A 15,185-nucleotide genomic window follows, 5' to 3' on the forward strand; every position below is an offset into this window, starting at 1 on the left:
ATATATATATTTTTTTTTTTTATAACACTGATAACAGGCCCATAAAGGACTTCATTTTCAATAGCGTTCACCCTCATGAGGATCACAGGTGAGCTAGAGCCTGTCCCACTTTGGAATACCGGAGATAAGATTCGAACCCAAACCTCAGAACTGTGAGGCTGAAGTGGTAACCACTCTTCCACACTGTTCTGCCCATCTCCAAACAATCTTGATGAATCTTCCGCATGTGCCGGGCGGAGTGCGCGCGCGTGACTCCTTCTGGGAGTTGCGTTGTTTTTCACTTTGCCATCCAGGAGGGGTGGCGGGTGAGGGGGGGGAGGGGGCAAGGGGGCTGTTATCAGCAAGGGGCCGCAAGTGAGGCTTGATCGGGCCACTCAGTCCGCGGGGGCCGGCGAGCCCGAGTTAATCAGAGACAGACAGACCCCTTGTCACCCCAGGGACTCAAACGGCATCGACCCTGACAGTTCTCCTTCTGCGTCGCACAAACGGCAACGGTCGCGGTAGTCTGTGCATGCTTCTTGGTCTGTGCGGTTTACTGACATGTGGAACCTTCTAAATTGAACACATTTTTTTGTGTGGCACTGCCATTACAGTGAACTAAGTGCAACTCACAAGACCTCATTTCAGACACGATCAAATGATTCACTTTTTGGGCTTTTTTTGCGACAGTACTCACAGAAGAAGAAGAAGAAGAACCAAGTACAGTATTAGATTTTGGAACAGGGCATACAAGTATAACTTTGGGCAGTGAGCCACATACTTCTTCACCAAGACTCGGGACACTATTATCTGACCAGCTTGCTCTGGTGAATTTCCATTCGAATGGGATGAAGCAGACTGCCATATTAGCTTCCCGAGCTAGCAGGTGACTGGTTTGCTACAATATCCATGACCAAAATGTCAAGTGTAATACAAGTGTGTTTTACATTACATTAGTAGTGGATACTCGAGTTGTCTCAATACGGTCAATTCTGTCCGATCACGTAATTTTGTATTGATCAGCCGAAAAAGATCATCTAATTTTTTATTTATTATTAACTGACTTCATGTAGCATTCTGTGCGTTTGTGCCCAAAGCTTGTATCATCCGCGACTCATTAAAGAAAAAGAGAAAGATAGTGAATCATGAAAAAAAAAAAAAAATCGTGACACTACTGACAGTACAGGAAAGCCGAAAGATACTCACCGCACAGACCACCGGAGAGAACAGTATGGCCAAACTGCTAGTTGAGCAGCATCCTCAGATTTCAATGAGTAACAGGTTAGCATATATGACACATTTAATTAAAACGACTTACCTTCAATGAAAAGTAAGCCCACTGTGACTTAATTTTTGACAAGATAGATAGATAGATAGATAGATAGATAGATAGATAGATAGATATGATGCTAGATAGCTAGATAGCTAGGCAGTTAGGTAGCTAGCGAGCTAGGTAGCTAGCTACGTAATTAGGTAGAGAAATAGATATCCGAGGCATCAGTTCGGAGTCGGTATCAAACGACAGTCGAAATCAAGTAACCTGACTGGGCTTGGATTGTGACATCCGCAGTTGATTCCAATTTATATGTCAAGTGTGATTATTAGCCCTCTTCAGGTTTTAAGAGGTCATTACTACCACTAGATATCCATCCATCAATTTTCTACAGTTTTTGTCCACATTAAGGTGCGCTGGAGCCTACCCCAACTGACTACGGGTGAGAGGTGTGGTACACCCCAGACTGGCGCTGGCATATTCCAAATATAATTGATCTCAGTGGAAAATGTTGCTTTGAAAGACGACTGGCGTCACGGAACAACGTCCATAGATTCCACTGTGGACTGACGCTTGGGTTAAAGGTTCAAGAATTTGCTAGAAAGTACATAGTTGAACGTGCAGCCCTGAGGTGCAGGCTCATTTCTAACCTCGGAGATGGATCAGTGCGAATAAACTGAAGGCCAGCAACTAGTTCTTACTCTTCCAGCCCACTCAGTCAGCCTGCTCGCTCCTCAACTGACTTCCTCAACTTCAGTCAGGTCAAAGCTCAAGCATCATTGCCCGCATCCTTGAACTCCTCTAGACTCCCATTTATTCCAATAGCCGCACGGCGTACGTCCACATTTCAGCTCTAATGCACTGCCGGCTTTCAAACACACCTCTGTAAGGCCCGCGGACGTTCAAGTTCGGCCAACTCAGCCGTCATTTAAGCGTTGACGTGCAGGTATCCAGCTGGCCTACCACTGGAGAAAGGTGGAGCAAATTATATGGCATTTAGATTCATTAGACACACTTGTCAGACTTAATTAACTACTAGGTTTAATTAACCATGTAATTAATCTTATGGTGGTCCAACACGTGCGCACACACACAAAAACGTGTCAGCTGGCGCCTACACACACACACACACACACACACACACACACACACACACACACACACACACGACATGCACAACAAATGTAATATGTTGGGTTGTCAAGTGTCATGCAAGGGTTTGACTGCCTGTGGGCTCAAAGCACTTGAATGGAAGGTGAAGGCTAAAAATAGCAGCCGTAATCCGTTTCAGGTAAAGGGAGCAGCCAACCCACTCAGCAGCCTCATTTACATGGACTGACAACTAGTGAGCTAATGCTAATCATGTTACCAATTGTGGCGTCTGAGTGATGTGGTTCAATTCATTATAATGGTGAAACAACAAATAGAGCCACGCCATTACAAAAGTATTGGACACTTGACCATTACATTTACATCAACAAGGAGAGAAAATCGAAGAAAATGCGAGGTTGACTTTCTGGAAGATTTTGGATGATTTCTTTCCACTCATCCATAACTAATTGTTCATTCCAAACTCTGTCGTAACACAATTTCCATCCATGTTGAGCACGTTCCCTCCAGACCACTGCGCTATAGTGTTTCTCTCTATAAAAAAATAAAACATCCATCCACCGTCTATCGTGCTTATCCTCATACGGATTATGAGTGAATTGGAGCGAGATACACTATGGACTGGTCGCCAACCAATCGCAATTACACACCACTATATCTTCCTGATACAAATTATTTACGTTAAGGTCATCCAAAATGCCGCTGAGATGAGAGTTGACAACTCCCGCAATATTATTTTTCTCCACTAGTATAAGTATAATATACTCTACACATTTAAAATGATCAATAATCTTTGATCCCCCTCCCCCCACGGTCAAGGAAATGTGGTTCATGCTAGAATAATGCTGACATGTAAGTACATGCGTTTTATCTCAGGTCAATCGTGTGGTCGATTATATAGGATAGAGCTCCGATCAAATTAAAGTGCAGATGCCTTTTAAAGGGAGTGAAAAGGTCTTCGGGGCAATACAATGAGCTCGAACCACAAAGAAAGTCACACGTACTCGATTTGATCAGACAGCTGCGCAGGAAATGTGGGTCGTGTGTGTGCAAGTGCGACTGGATTGACCATCTCAACTCTTCAGAAGATGATAAGGTCAAGGGGGCCAGAGACCCCGACCTTTTATCGCCACCCCCCCACCCACCCACCACCGTCCCCTACTGCCAGCGTTAGCAAAGCCTTTTAAACATACTTTATGTGCAAATGCATTGTGCGTGTCCGAGTGCTAATGTTCTTGTGTGATCAACCTTTATGTGCCTTGACCTTTCGTGGACCAATAAATAAGACTGGCCGCGGCGTGACCTTTCATCAGGGGACGACGTTTCCTCTCAGAGCCGAGAGTTCAGGGGTCATCGTTTGAGGAAGTGCAGAGGTAACGCGTCTGAGCGACTGTGGTTACCCGAAACGCATACAGGACTGTATCAGCGGTGGATTTTGTGAAACTTCAGACAAGTCATTTCGATTTTGTCTGCAAACATTTTTGCTCTCATGCTCGGACCACACGCTATGACAAAAACTCGGATTTCGGAAAAGAATTAGCCACTTCAAACCATAACAACAAACCTCCTGTGTGTTTTCTGACATGGATTCTTGAGGCGTTTTTGTGGGTCTACTCATGATACAGACACCTCCCAAATTTCTTGTTGCTCAATGAAACTTACTTCAGAAGGTCAATTTGACGAAAATTCCTCACACCCTCTTCAGAACAAATTTTTGAAATGACCATCCGACTTCAACGTCATGCACAGCCAGATTCGGCTGGACGCGATCGTTGCTAAGCAGCACAAAAAAAGAATACGTACTGTAGAGTATATTTATTGTGATTAACAATAATACACTTAGAATTTTATATGTGCCTGTGTATGAATTAGCAAAGCTGCACATTTACGTTGCGAGAAAGCAGGCGCAGAACGGACTTTCTTTGTTTGGGTTTTTGTGGGGGGGGGTTTTTTGTGGGGTTGATTGTCCAGGTCAGCCTCCTTTGGGCTCATGTCTGTGTAGGATACCTATTTCCAATTTGTGCTCATTTGGAATCCCTAGTAGAAGTTTGTCAAAGTTCCAGCTCGAAAATTTCCCAAAATAGCTGACGACTTGTTTAATTTCAGGCGAGGATCCTTCAGCATTTTTCATGTGTCTTTTCATGATAGACATGCCAACCAAATTTGATGTTAATTATTGGAACTGATGTTGGAGGGTAATTTTTTTTTTCCTAGCTTTCCACAATATGAGTTTTAACGAGGATACACACGCTTACTAAAATCTGTGACTTTTCGGGCCTTTCTTGACGATATTTGTTGCAAAGGGCAATGTTGAGACCCCCGAAAACGAGGATTCATTCATCAAAAACTGCAATTCCAAGAGGAATCCTGGCATTAGCATTTGCATTCTGGCTTATTGTCAAATGTTGGTCCGTATGCACTTTTGGCTAACCACAGAGAGCGATACCTAATCATGTGAAAAATGATACACTGGCACGAACACACTCAATTATTCAAAGCTGGACGTCTCCAGGCTTCCCCGTGAAATAAAAACACAGCATTCCCAGGCAGATTTCTCCCCAAAACAGAAACCAGCAGCATAACCGCAGAAAAGCAGACTTGTAACACCTCACATCGGCATGAGAGACCCCCACCACCCAACTCTGGTGAGTGACAGGCTTGATACGATGTGTTTTGGTTGACTCACATAATCGTGGAAGGCCTTGGCCTCGCTGGAATGTTCGCATGTCTCCCTCCGGTCCGGGGCGGCGCAGTACAGATCCCAGAATACGCTAGGCACACAGGAAAAGAGGGATGTTCAACATTGAAAAACATGCTCATATGTGCTTTATGTCATCTAATAGAGACAAGTGCGCAGATAGACTAGAAAGCGTTGTGACAATAACGCTGTGATTCATCGAGGCTTTGTGTTACCCCCCCTCCCCCCCACCTCACCACCCTCCTTTGTGTGTCACTTTGACAACCAAACAAAGTGGGACAGGTTCACGCTCCAGTGTACCTTTTTGTTACGTGCACATAAAAAGCAGAGATTAATATAGCAGCCAAAATAAAAGACGATCATCCGCCGCACCGGGACGCGCTTGTCAGTGTCTTCTTAGGCTTATTTATTAAGTGCAATCAGAGTTTCATGTTCCCTTCATGCAAACAGACACGCGTTGAAGTACGAGCAGAACGGATCCGAGAGGCTCTGCAGATATTGTATCATGCACTTAATAAAATGGCAATGGGCGAAGATAAGACGTAAAGCTGAAAATAAACAATTCCTCCGCACACCGGGGAGCGAGAAAGCCTTTGGATGGAGCGTTTAAGTGAATTTCATAACTGTGATCGAAGCTAATGTGATAGCACGCGTAAAGCGATGCAAGCGAGGGTGGGATCACTTGAGTTGTTCTGACACAGTTTTATAACGTGTGGTGTATTCCAGAAGTACTCTTGTATTTCTTTTTTTAACTCACTTTATTTTGTAATGAATACACGCTCGTGAACTCCTTTGTACTTTTACGTTATACCCCATCGTGCTCAGACTGAGGCAGCGCATAATTGCCGTGAGTTATTGAGACTACGTTAAGGAAAAGACGTCAACGATAACATGTTGTGATTCAAAAGAATGGATTGGTACTCGGTACTGGTATCGGGAAGTACTCAAATGTACTTTGATTTGGACTTGGTCTCAAAATAGTGATCTTGGTAAGTCCCGAGAAGTTCGTCAACAGACTTGACTTGATGATATTTTGCAAAGGGCAAAAGAAAAATTGGCTTTGACAGAACGAATGGCCCTGCGACCCTCGCGAGGATAAGCGGTTCCAGATAATGGATGGCTGAACGAACGGCCACAGATTGTATCCCAAAAGGCACCGTAAAAGTGCTGCACTATGCACACATGATTTTTTTTTTTTTTTAATCAACCAGGGTCGATTTATAGAAATACATCCATAAATAAAATCGGGTAGCAATGTCCTAGTGGTTAGCACATTTGCCTCACAGTTCTCAGGTTCTGTGTTCTCTGCTCCGGCCTTTCCATGTGACGTTTGCATGCATGTTCACCTCGTCCGTGGTGGCGTCGGTTATCTCCAGTTACTCTGACATCCTCTCACATTCCAGAAACATATTTTAGCTTCATTGGACGTCAATGTGATTGCTTTTTGATCTTTATGTGTGCCCTGTGATTGGCTGACCACCAATTCAGGTAGTAACTCTTGCCCAAAGTACCTCTAGCTCACCTGTGACCCTAATAGTTGGGTCAGAAGTACTCTTGTATTTCTTTTTTTTTTTTTTTTTTTAACTCACTTTATTTTGTAATGAATACACGCTCGTGAACTCCTTTACGTGATGCCCCGTCGCGCTCAGACTGAGGCAGCGCATATCTGCTGTGAGTTATCGAGACTACGTTAAGGAAAAGACGTCAACGATAACAAGTTGTTGTGATTCAAAAGAATGGATTGGTACTCGGTACTGGTATCGGAAAGTACTCAAATGTACTTTGATTTGGACTTGGTCTCAAAATAGTGATCTTGGTAAGTCCCGAGAAGTTCGTCAACAGACTTGACTTGATGATATTTTGCAAAGGGCAAAAGAAAAATTGGCTTTGACAGAACGAATGGCCCTGCGACCCTCGCGAGGATAAGCGGTTCCAGATAATGGATGGCTGAACGAACGGCCACAGATTGTATCCCAAAAGGCACCGTAAAAGTGCTGCACTATGCACACATGATTTTTTTTTTTTAATCAACCAGGGTCGATTTATAGAAATACATCCATAAATAAAATCGGGTAGCAATGTCCTAGTGGTTAGCACATTTGCCTCACAGTTCTCAGGTTCTGTGTTCTCTGCTCCAGCCTTTCCGTGTGACGTTTGCATGTTCACCCAGTCCGTGGTGGCGTCGGTTATCTCCAGTTACTCTGACATCCTCTCACATTCCAGAAACATATTTTAGCTTCATTGGACGTCAATGTGATTGCTTTTTGATCTTTATGTGTGCCCTGTGATTGGCTGACCACCAATTCAGGTAGTAACTCTTGCCCAAAGTACCTCTAGCTCACCTGTGACCCTAATAGTTGGGTAGAATAAAAAAAAAAAAAGAAAATTGTCATGAAAAAAATGTAATTGATGTTCCAACTAAATGTGGAAAAAAAAAGACTCAAGAATTAAATCAGATAAAGTCCCCAGACAGGAAGCAGAAATGGGTCACCAAATGTCCCACCCTTCCTGCCCTTTACAACCCGCAATATCGACCAATCAGCTGCACTCGTGTTACTTAGTGTCCAATCAGCCAGAGCGATATTACGTTTATTCGCACCAATCCCAAAAGTCTCTGAGGGGGCCAAGAGGGGTCCTGCTTCTAACGGGCCCTTAATTACTACACCAAGATCAAGTACCTGCTAAGTCGGTTTCATTCTTGTCCAATTGATTTTCAATGTTCAACTCTTGAGGTGGGGAAATTGGTTGTGCTGCGCCAAAAAAAAATAAAAATAAAAAATGTTCTAAATAAATTGTGTACAGAAAACGGAACAGGCCAGCAAGAGGCTCCGACAGAACCGAGATTACACTTAATCATTGTCAGCCATTTTGAAATCCTTTTTAACACTTACTCTTGAAAAAATATACATATACTAAGAACATGAGTATCTTGGATTGATAACGTATTTTTATATTAAGTGTCCACATGTATTGTTTATTCATTTGTGTTCAAATATCTGTCGTTCAAAGCGTTACTACACCGTGACTTTGATGCTAATCATTAGCCTTTGCATTGTTTGTTAACATGAATTAAACTGACGTTCCCAAGGTAAATCTATGCAAATTGTTTTCGTTAAACAATGTGGAATTCTAAATCATGGCTACCTCGTAGAAACAGGATGACAAATTTGATTTGATGGACAGCACTTGGTTGTTTATTTTCACATTTGATGGCGGCAGTGTGTCCGCTTTAACATTTTCCCCGTGCAGTTAATAGAGGTTTCATGATGGCCACAATTTGACTCCAGAATTGGTTCTTTCTAAAAAATTTGAAGAAATCGATGTTCAAGCAGCTTCCCAGAAGAGATTATATTCCACCTCAAACGTCTTGGATTGATCACGTATTTTTATATCAACTGTCCACGTGTTGTTTAATCATTTGTGTTCAAATATCTGTCGCTTTAAAGCGTTACTACACCGTGACTTTGATGCAAATCGTTAGCCTTTGCATTGTTTGTTAACATGAATTAAATTGACGTTCCCAAGGTAAATCTATGCAAATTGTTTTCGTTAAACAATGTGGAATTCTAAATCATGGCTACCTCGTAGAAACAGGATGACAAATTTGATTTGATGGACAGCACTTGGTTGTTTATTTTCACATTTGATGGCGGCAGTGTGTCCGCTTTAACATTTTCCCCGTGCAGTTAATAGAGGTTTCATGATGGCAACAATTTGACTCCAGAATTGGTTCTTTCTAAAAAATTTGAAGAAATCGATGTTCAAGCAGCTTCCCAGAAGAGATTATATTCCACCTCAAACGTTTCCCTGGATTTCTGAACACTGCTTCTTTCCATTCGTTTTGATGACATGTTAGTTAAGGGCAATTTGAATAAAAAAAGGTGCCAAAATCAAAGTTCCTAAAATAAAAAGCATTTAAAAAAAAAAAAAAAAAAAAAACACTTTTCAACCTTTAGCTACAACCTCTCAGACTTGTGACAATCTGAACTAAAATAGAAGTGTTAAGAGTATTTATAGATGAAAGCAAAGAGTTGGTGGCCTGAGGCGCTCCGCAAGCACAGGGGTGCCCTCTAAGACAAAGCGAGACGAGCACATATGCTGTGTGTGCGTGTTATGTGTGTGTGTGTGTGTGTGTGTGTGTGCGTGTGAGTGTCTGCGTGTCCCACATGACAATAAAGTCAGCGTACATTATCATATCTCTATGTTGGTGTTAAAGAGATTGCCGCTGCGGCGGAGACGCGGCACGGGGCACCGAGGGAGGCACGACCATCACAAATCCAATCAGCTCTCGCGGGAAATGAAAAGGGACGCGGAGGTTCAAGTTTGTGACAAAAAAAATAAAATAAAATAAACAAATAGAACATTGGGGGGGATTTTAAGGTGCATGGTGATCTGCCATCTCCCGGCCTCTGAAGTCTGATATAGATTGCCATTTGAACAGCTGACCTGAGGAATCTCCTTGTCAGTCTCTCTGTATCATCTGACACTTTCATTCTCTTGGTATTATTTGTACTTTGTCGACTTGAATGCATCCTTCTCTGTATATTTGAAGGAGACACAAAGAGGGGTGTATATTGGATTTTGGAGAAAACTACAATTTCAGGTGCTGGGTTTGAAGAAGATTGGATTTAGGAGTGCCTAAAAGGAACCGACCTGATACTGTATTTGAAACAATGCTCGATGTGTGGCAGGCCTTGCGGTCTCACACAGATGCCATGAACACGTGTGAGGCGTATTTTATTTCCTTCACGCAGATCGAGATTATCTGTTACATCAACATTTGTAGTTAATTACCATCAGCTATTTGATAAGGAATCACGGACCCTTCCTTGTACAAGTTCTATCCAATTATCTAATCATTCCGATCTAATGAGCCAATCTTCGCCATCTTATTTCGATAGTAAGTCGTGTAAAGCGATGTTATTTGAGCTGCGTGGAGGGGGGAGACCATTTCCGCTATCTTTTCAAGGTGATGCAAACATAAACGGATCATCTTTCATTTCATTCAAAGCAGCAACAAAGCTGCGGAGTGAAGAAAAAAAAAAACAAAAAACGTAACACATCGGCAAAAGATCAGGCTTAGCATCCAGACGTCCAGAAGAAGACAATTACTGAAATTAAATGCCATCACGATAATTATTTGCAATTAACCGTGGTCTGACAAAGCCAACAGTTACAATGGGGTTTTTGCACGATAATAAGGCACCTAAACAAAGGCGGACGCATGCAGCTTGGCAAATCTGCACCATAATCCTGTCTGCCACTTTGGCTCGTGACTAGCTAGCAGGCAGCTAGTAAAGCTAGCCAGACCGGGATGTAAAAATTCATCAGGTTTGTAAATATTTCTTTGACACAGGTATATTCATCTTTTACCCATTTTTTTTCATTCTGGTGGCAATTTAGGACTAATTTTTGATGATCAGAAACACCTACAGCTTTAATGTACACGAAAAGCTCTCATTTGTGTATTGACAGATGTACAACATTGACACGATACGTTGCTATAACAGCGATGCACAACACAAGGGTTCCAAACAAGTTTGACATTCATGTGCGCCATATGTCACAACCTTGCTAGCTTAGCGACACAACATTCTGCTAATCCTTCACATCTGGAGCTAATATGGGGGGTAATGGCGGCTCAATTTCAAAAGAAATTTCCCCTTTGTGGGCAAAAGGTAGGGTGTTTTGTTTTAATTATTGTTTGTTTGTTTGTTTGTTTTAATCCTTTCTATGCTGCTTGTCCTCATAAGGGTTGCGGGTGAGCTAAAGCCGAACCAAGCTAACTTGACAAGTACACTCTGAACTTGTCGGCAGACAATCACAGAGCACCTTTTTGGAATGTGGGAGGAAGCTAGAGTATTCAGATAACACCCACACAAGCCCTATGAACTATTTCCCTTGTCGAAAATCAGCTTTGGGAAATTTGCAGGTAACACATATTGGTCGAGGAAGGATACCCAACATGCAAAAACATGCTGATGAAGAGTGGCTGCTGGAGGAGGCGATACTTCTAAAGCAATACCGCAAAAAAACGCATCTTCTTCCCCAACAAAAACAAAATAGCCAACAAAGTGATGGCACCCAGAGATTCCCGTGCCATACTGTTACTGTGAGGGGATTAGTGTGTGTGTGTGTGTGTGTGTGTGTGTGTGTGTGTGTGTGTGTGTGTGTGTGTGTGTGTGTGTGTGTGTGTGTGTGTGTGTGTGTGATCAAGTGGGTTTACAATTCAGTGGCCATCCACTGAAAATTGGTTAAAGCAATAGATTTGGGGATAAAGAGGAGACAACTAGCAGTGGCCAATAAAGAAGGAGCTAATGTCACAATCAACACCTGCAGCCCTCACTGAGGCTTTTCTTTATCCTTCCACCCATAACAACAGATGTGGATGAGTGACCCCCCACTAAAAAAAAGCTTCAGTCCCCCAACACCTCCCCAGTCCCTTCCTCGGTCGTATTCTAAAGCACCCCCCCCACGCCATCCTACAGGAAGCATCCACAGAGGCGGCGAAGAACAGCCTAGTGAGGAGCTGAGGAGACGACGGCTGGGGGGTGGGGCCAGGGTGACAGCGGGGTCGGGGTCTTAGATTTGGCTGTTTAACACAAAAGAAGCTGAAATGCAAAGAGTTAATCCATTCGGGGGTCTCTCTTCCGCAAACAAAGGACGGGCCCGCAAACAAAGGTTGCGAGGGGGCGGCGGGGCGGGAGCGATGTGGAAGGTTGGTGGCTTTCCTACCATCTGGAGCTTTTGTTTTGGGGGGAGGTTTGCGAGAGGAGAGGAGTCCCGGGGGTTGTTGTCCAATGGGTGGACCCCGGCAACAACCCCGGGATCCCACCTCCCCCCATCGTGAGTTCTCGTGTCCACGTGGTGCACGGCGGCCCAGACAGACACCCCTGAGCTATGTCGTATCCTCTAAAGGCCTGCCCGGCAAATCATCATCCTCCTCTCCACTCACACACTCAAACGCACACTCGAGGTCAACAGTCCCCAACCGGTTTTCCCGTGAAGCAATATTTTCGACGTCCCGGCATATCAACCAATAAAACCAAACGATTGGTGCAACTCATCATGATGCTAAATGTAGTTGGTGTAATTACTGTTTCAGTTCTGCAACAGCATAGGCGGATGGTTGCAACTGATTTTCAAAATACTTGTTTAAGACTCTGATGATAAAATGTATATTAAAAAAAAAAAAAGTTCATTCTCTCTGTGGAACCTGGCACCACATGTCCAGTAATCCGGTAGCAGTCCGCTGCCCGGTGCTGAGGAATGCGATCCGAAATCATCTCCCACTCTTTGCTACGCTCACAACACATTCACACACACGGTATATTTGCCTTTTGTTGCTCCTGCTGTCCAGCTGAGTGAAGCAGAGCTCTTCCAAGACCCTGACGAGCCGTGTCAACACGTTCTACACACTGAGACCCAAACAGGATGAATGAATGAAACGGCACGTTTACAATACGGGGCGGGAGTGTGAATGCCGAACAAAGCGGCCCTCCTGTCAAACCTCTTATTCCGCTTCTCGCTGCCCCCATGCCACTAATGCTGAGGATTCAGTCTACACTTGGCTGTCCCTGGCTCCTCTGGCTCTTTGTGTGCACCCTTTTTTCTGGCCACTTCCTTCTCGTAGCGCATCACATTCCCACTTGAGCGTAAAAAGTTGGATTTGTCAAGCTCTTGGTATGAAACCGGGAAGCTGCGTTTTGGGGGGGGGTCCATTGCTTTGAAATCCACTCTTCTTCTACCAAAGCAATACAGTAAACCAGACATCTTCTGACTTTGTTGATTCATTCTCCAAAAATGCTGTCTACAGCAATCCCACACGGGATGAGAAAAAAAACATAGGATGCGTGTTTACTGCTGTTACATAACCAAGACGGTACACCACACACATCACGATATCGCAGTGACAATAACGAGCCTTTTCGCTTTCTGTCGCGCTGCAAAGACTTCCCTTTGAGAGGAAGCATCGTTGCCACAGGGCATCCAGACTGCCGGGGGGGGAAGAAGAAAGAGAAAAAGTGAAAGAACAGCGGGTGATGCGATCATAAACATTGGCCAGGTTTAATTTTTGCAATTGTTGGCATCAGAGTAAAAATCACTCTGAACAATAATCGCTTAAGATCATATTTGAAGGACATCCAATAATTTAGCCTTTGCTGACTTTGATGTGAAAAAGGAAAACTGCTCAATTTGGCCCTATTCTTAAAATATGTGCACCACGCATGATGTCAACCATGGGAACTTGTCCAAAGACTTCCACCATTGCATTAATATGACCCCGGCATGGAAAGAGGAGTTCAGAACAATCACAGAGAGGTGTTCGAATCTCCGCTCCTGTCCTCCTGTGTGGAGTTCTCCCAATACACATTCCAAAAATAATGTTAGGAGGATTGAAGAATCTAATCCATCCATAAGTGTGAATGTTTTTTTTTTTTTTTGTGGGCGGGCTAAATATGCCTTTTAATTGTCTACCAAAGCAATACAGTAAACCAGACATCTTCTGACTTTGTTGATTCATTCTCCAAAAATGCTGTCTACAGCAATCCCACACGGGATGAGAAAAAAAACATAGGATGCGTGTTTACTGCTGTTACATAACCAAGACGGTACACCACACACATCACGATATCGCAGTGACAATAACGAGCCTTTTCGCTTTCTGTCGCGCTGCAAAGACTTCCCTTTGAGAGGAAGCATCGTTGCCACAGGGCATCCAGACTGCCGGGGGGGGAAGAAGAAAGAAAAAAAGTGAAAGAACAGGGTGTGATGCGCATAAACATTGACGCGATTTATTTTTTTTGCAATTGAAAAATCACTCTGAACAATAATCGCTTAAGATCATATTTGAAGGACATCCAATAATTTAGCCTTTGCTGACTTTGATGTGAAAAAGGAAAACTGCTCAATTTGGCCCTATTCTTAAAATATGTGCACCACGCATGATGTCAACCATGGGAACTTGTCCAAAGACTTCCACCATTGCATTAATTCGTTCAATATGACCCCGGCATGGAAAGAGGAGTTCAGAACAATCACAGAGAGGTGTTCGAATCTCCGCTCCTGTCCTCCTGTGTGGAGTTCTCCCAATACACATTCCAAAAATAATGTTAGGAGGATTGAAGAATCTAATCCATCCATAAGTGTGAATGTTTTTTTTTTTTTTTGTGGGCGGGCTAAATATGCCTTTTAATTGGCTGGCGACCGCTCCAGGGTGTACCCGTCAGCTGGGAAAGGCTCCAGCCGTGACCCAAACGAGGACAAGCAATCTGTTGCCTGGTTGACATAATGGAAAAGGACTGGAAAAGGAAGGACAACAATTTCTTCTTTGTTGAATTCATTGCAAGACCACACGGTATGGCCTTGCCTTGATAATTACATAACCACCAGCCTGTCGCGGGTTATGCGATCATAAACATTGACCAGGTTTAATTTTTGCAATTTTTGGCATCAGAGTAAAAATCACTCTGAACAATAATCAAGAAGAAAGAGAAAAAGTGAAAGAACAGCGGGTGATGCGATCATAAACATTGGCCAGGTTTAATTTTTGCAATTGTTGGCATCAGAGTAAAAATCACTCTGAACAATAATCGCTTAAGATCATATTTGAAGGACATCCAATAATTTAGCCTTTGCTGACTTTGATGTGAAAAAGGAAAACTGCTCAATTTGGCCCTATTCTTAAAATATGTGCACCACGCATGATGTCAACCATGGGAACTTGTCCAAAGACTTCCACCATTGCATTAATATGACCCCGGCATGGAAAGAGGAGTTCAGAACAATCACAGAGAGGTGTTCGAATCTCCGCTCCTGTCCTCCTGTGTGGAGTTCTTCCAATACACATTCCAAAAACATGTTAGGAGGATTGAAGAATGAAATCCATCCATAAGCGTGAATGTTTTTTTGTGGGCGGGCTAAATATGCCTTTTAATTGGCTGGCGACCGCTCCAGGGTGTACCCGTCAGCTGGGAAAGGCTCCAGCTCAACTGTGACCCAAACGAGGACAAGCAATCTCTTGCCTGGTTGACATAATGGAAAAGGACTGGAAAAGGAAGGACAACAATTTCTTCTTTGTTGAATTCATTGCAAGACCACACGGTATGGCCTTGCCTTGATAAT

General features: G+C 43.4%; 1 protein-coding gene across 2 annotated transcripts in view; it reads right to left on the reverse strand.

Annotated features, from left to right (window-relative positions):
* The window catches only part of ssbp4 (single stranded DNA binding protein 4), a 68,144-nt gene extending 62,991 nt beyond the window's left edge, over positions 1–5,153 (reverse strand). For both annotated transcript variants that reach the window (XM_019896948.1, XM_019896949.1), the window contains exon 1: positions 5,049–5,153. The gene's annotated coding sequence lies outside the window, so the exon portion shown is untranslated. The remainder of the gene's footprint in view (positions 1–5,048) is intronic.
* Positions 5,154–15,185: the final 10,032 nt, after the last annotated feature.

This window comes from Hippocampus comes, unplaced genomic scaffold (assembly GCF_001891065.2).
Source record: "Hippocampus comes isolate QL1 unplaced genomic scaffold, H_comes_QL1_v1.1 scaffold22, whole genome shotgun sequence".
Taxonomy (NCBI): Eukaryota; Metazoa; Chordata; class Actinopteri; order Syngnathiformes; family Syngnathidae; genus Hippocampus; species Hippocampus comes.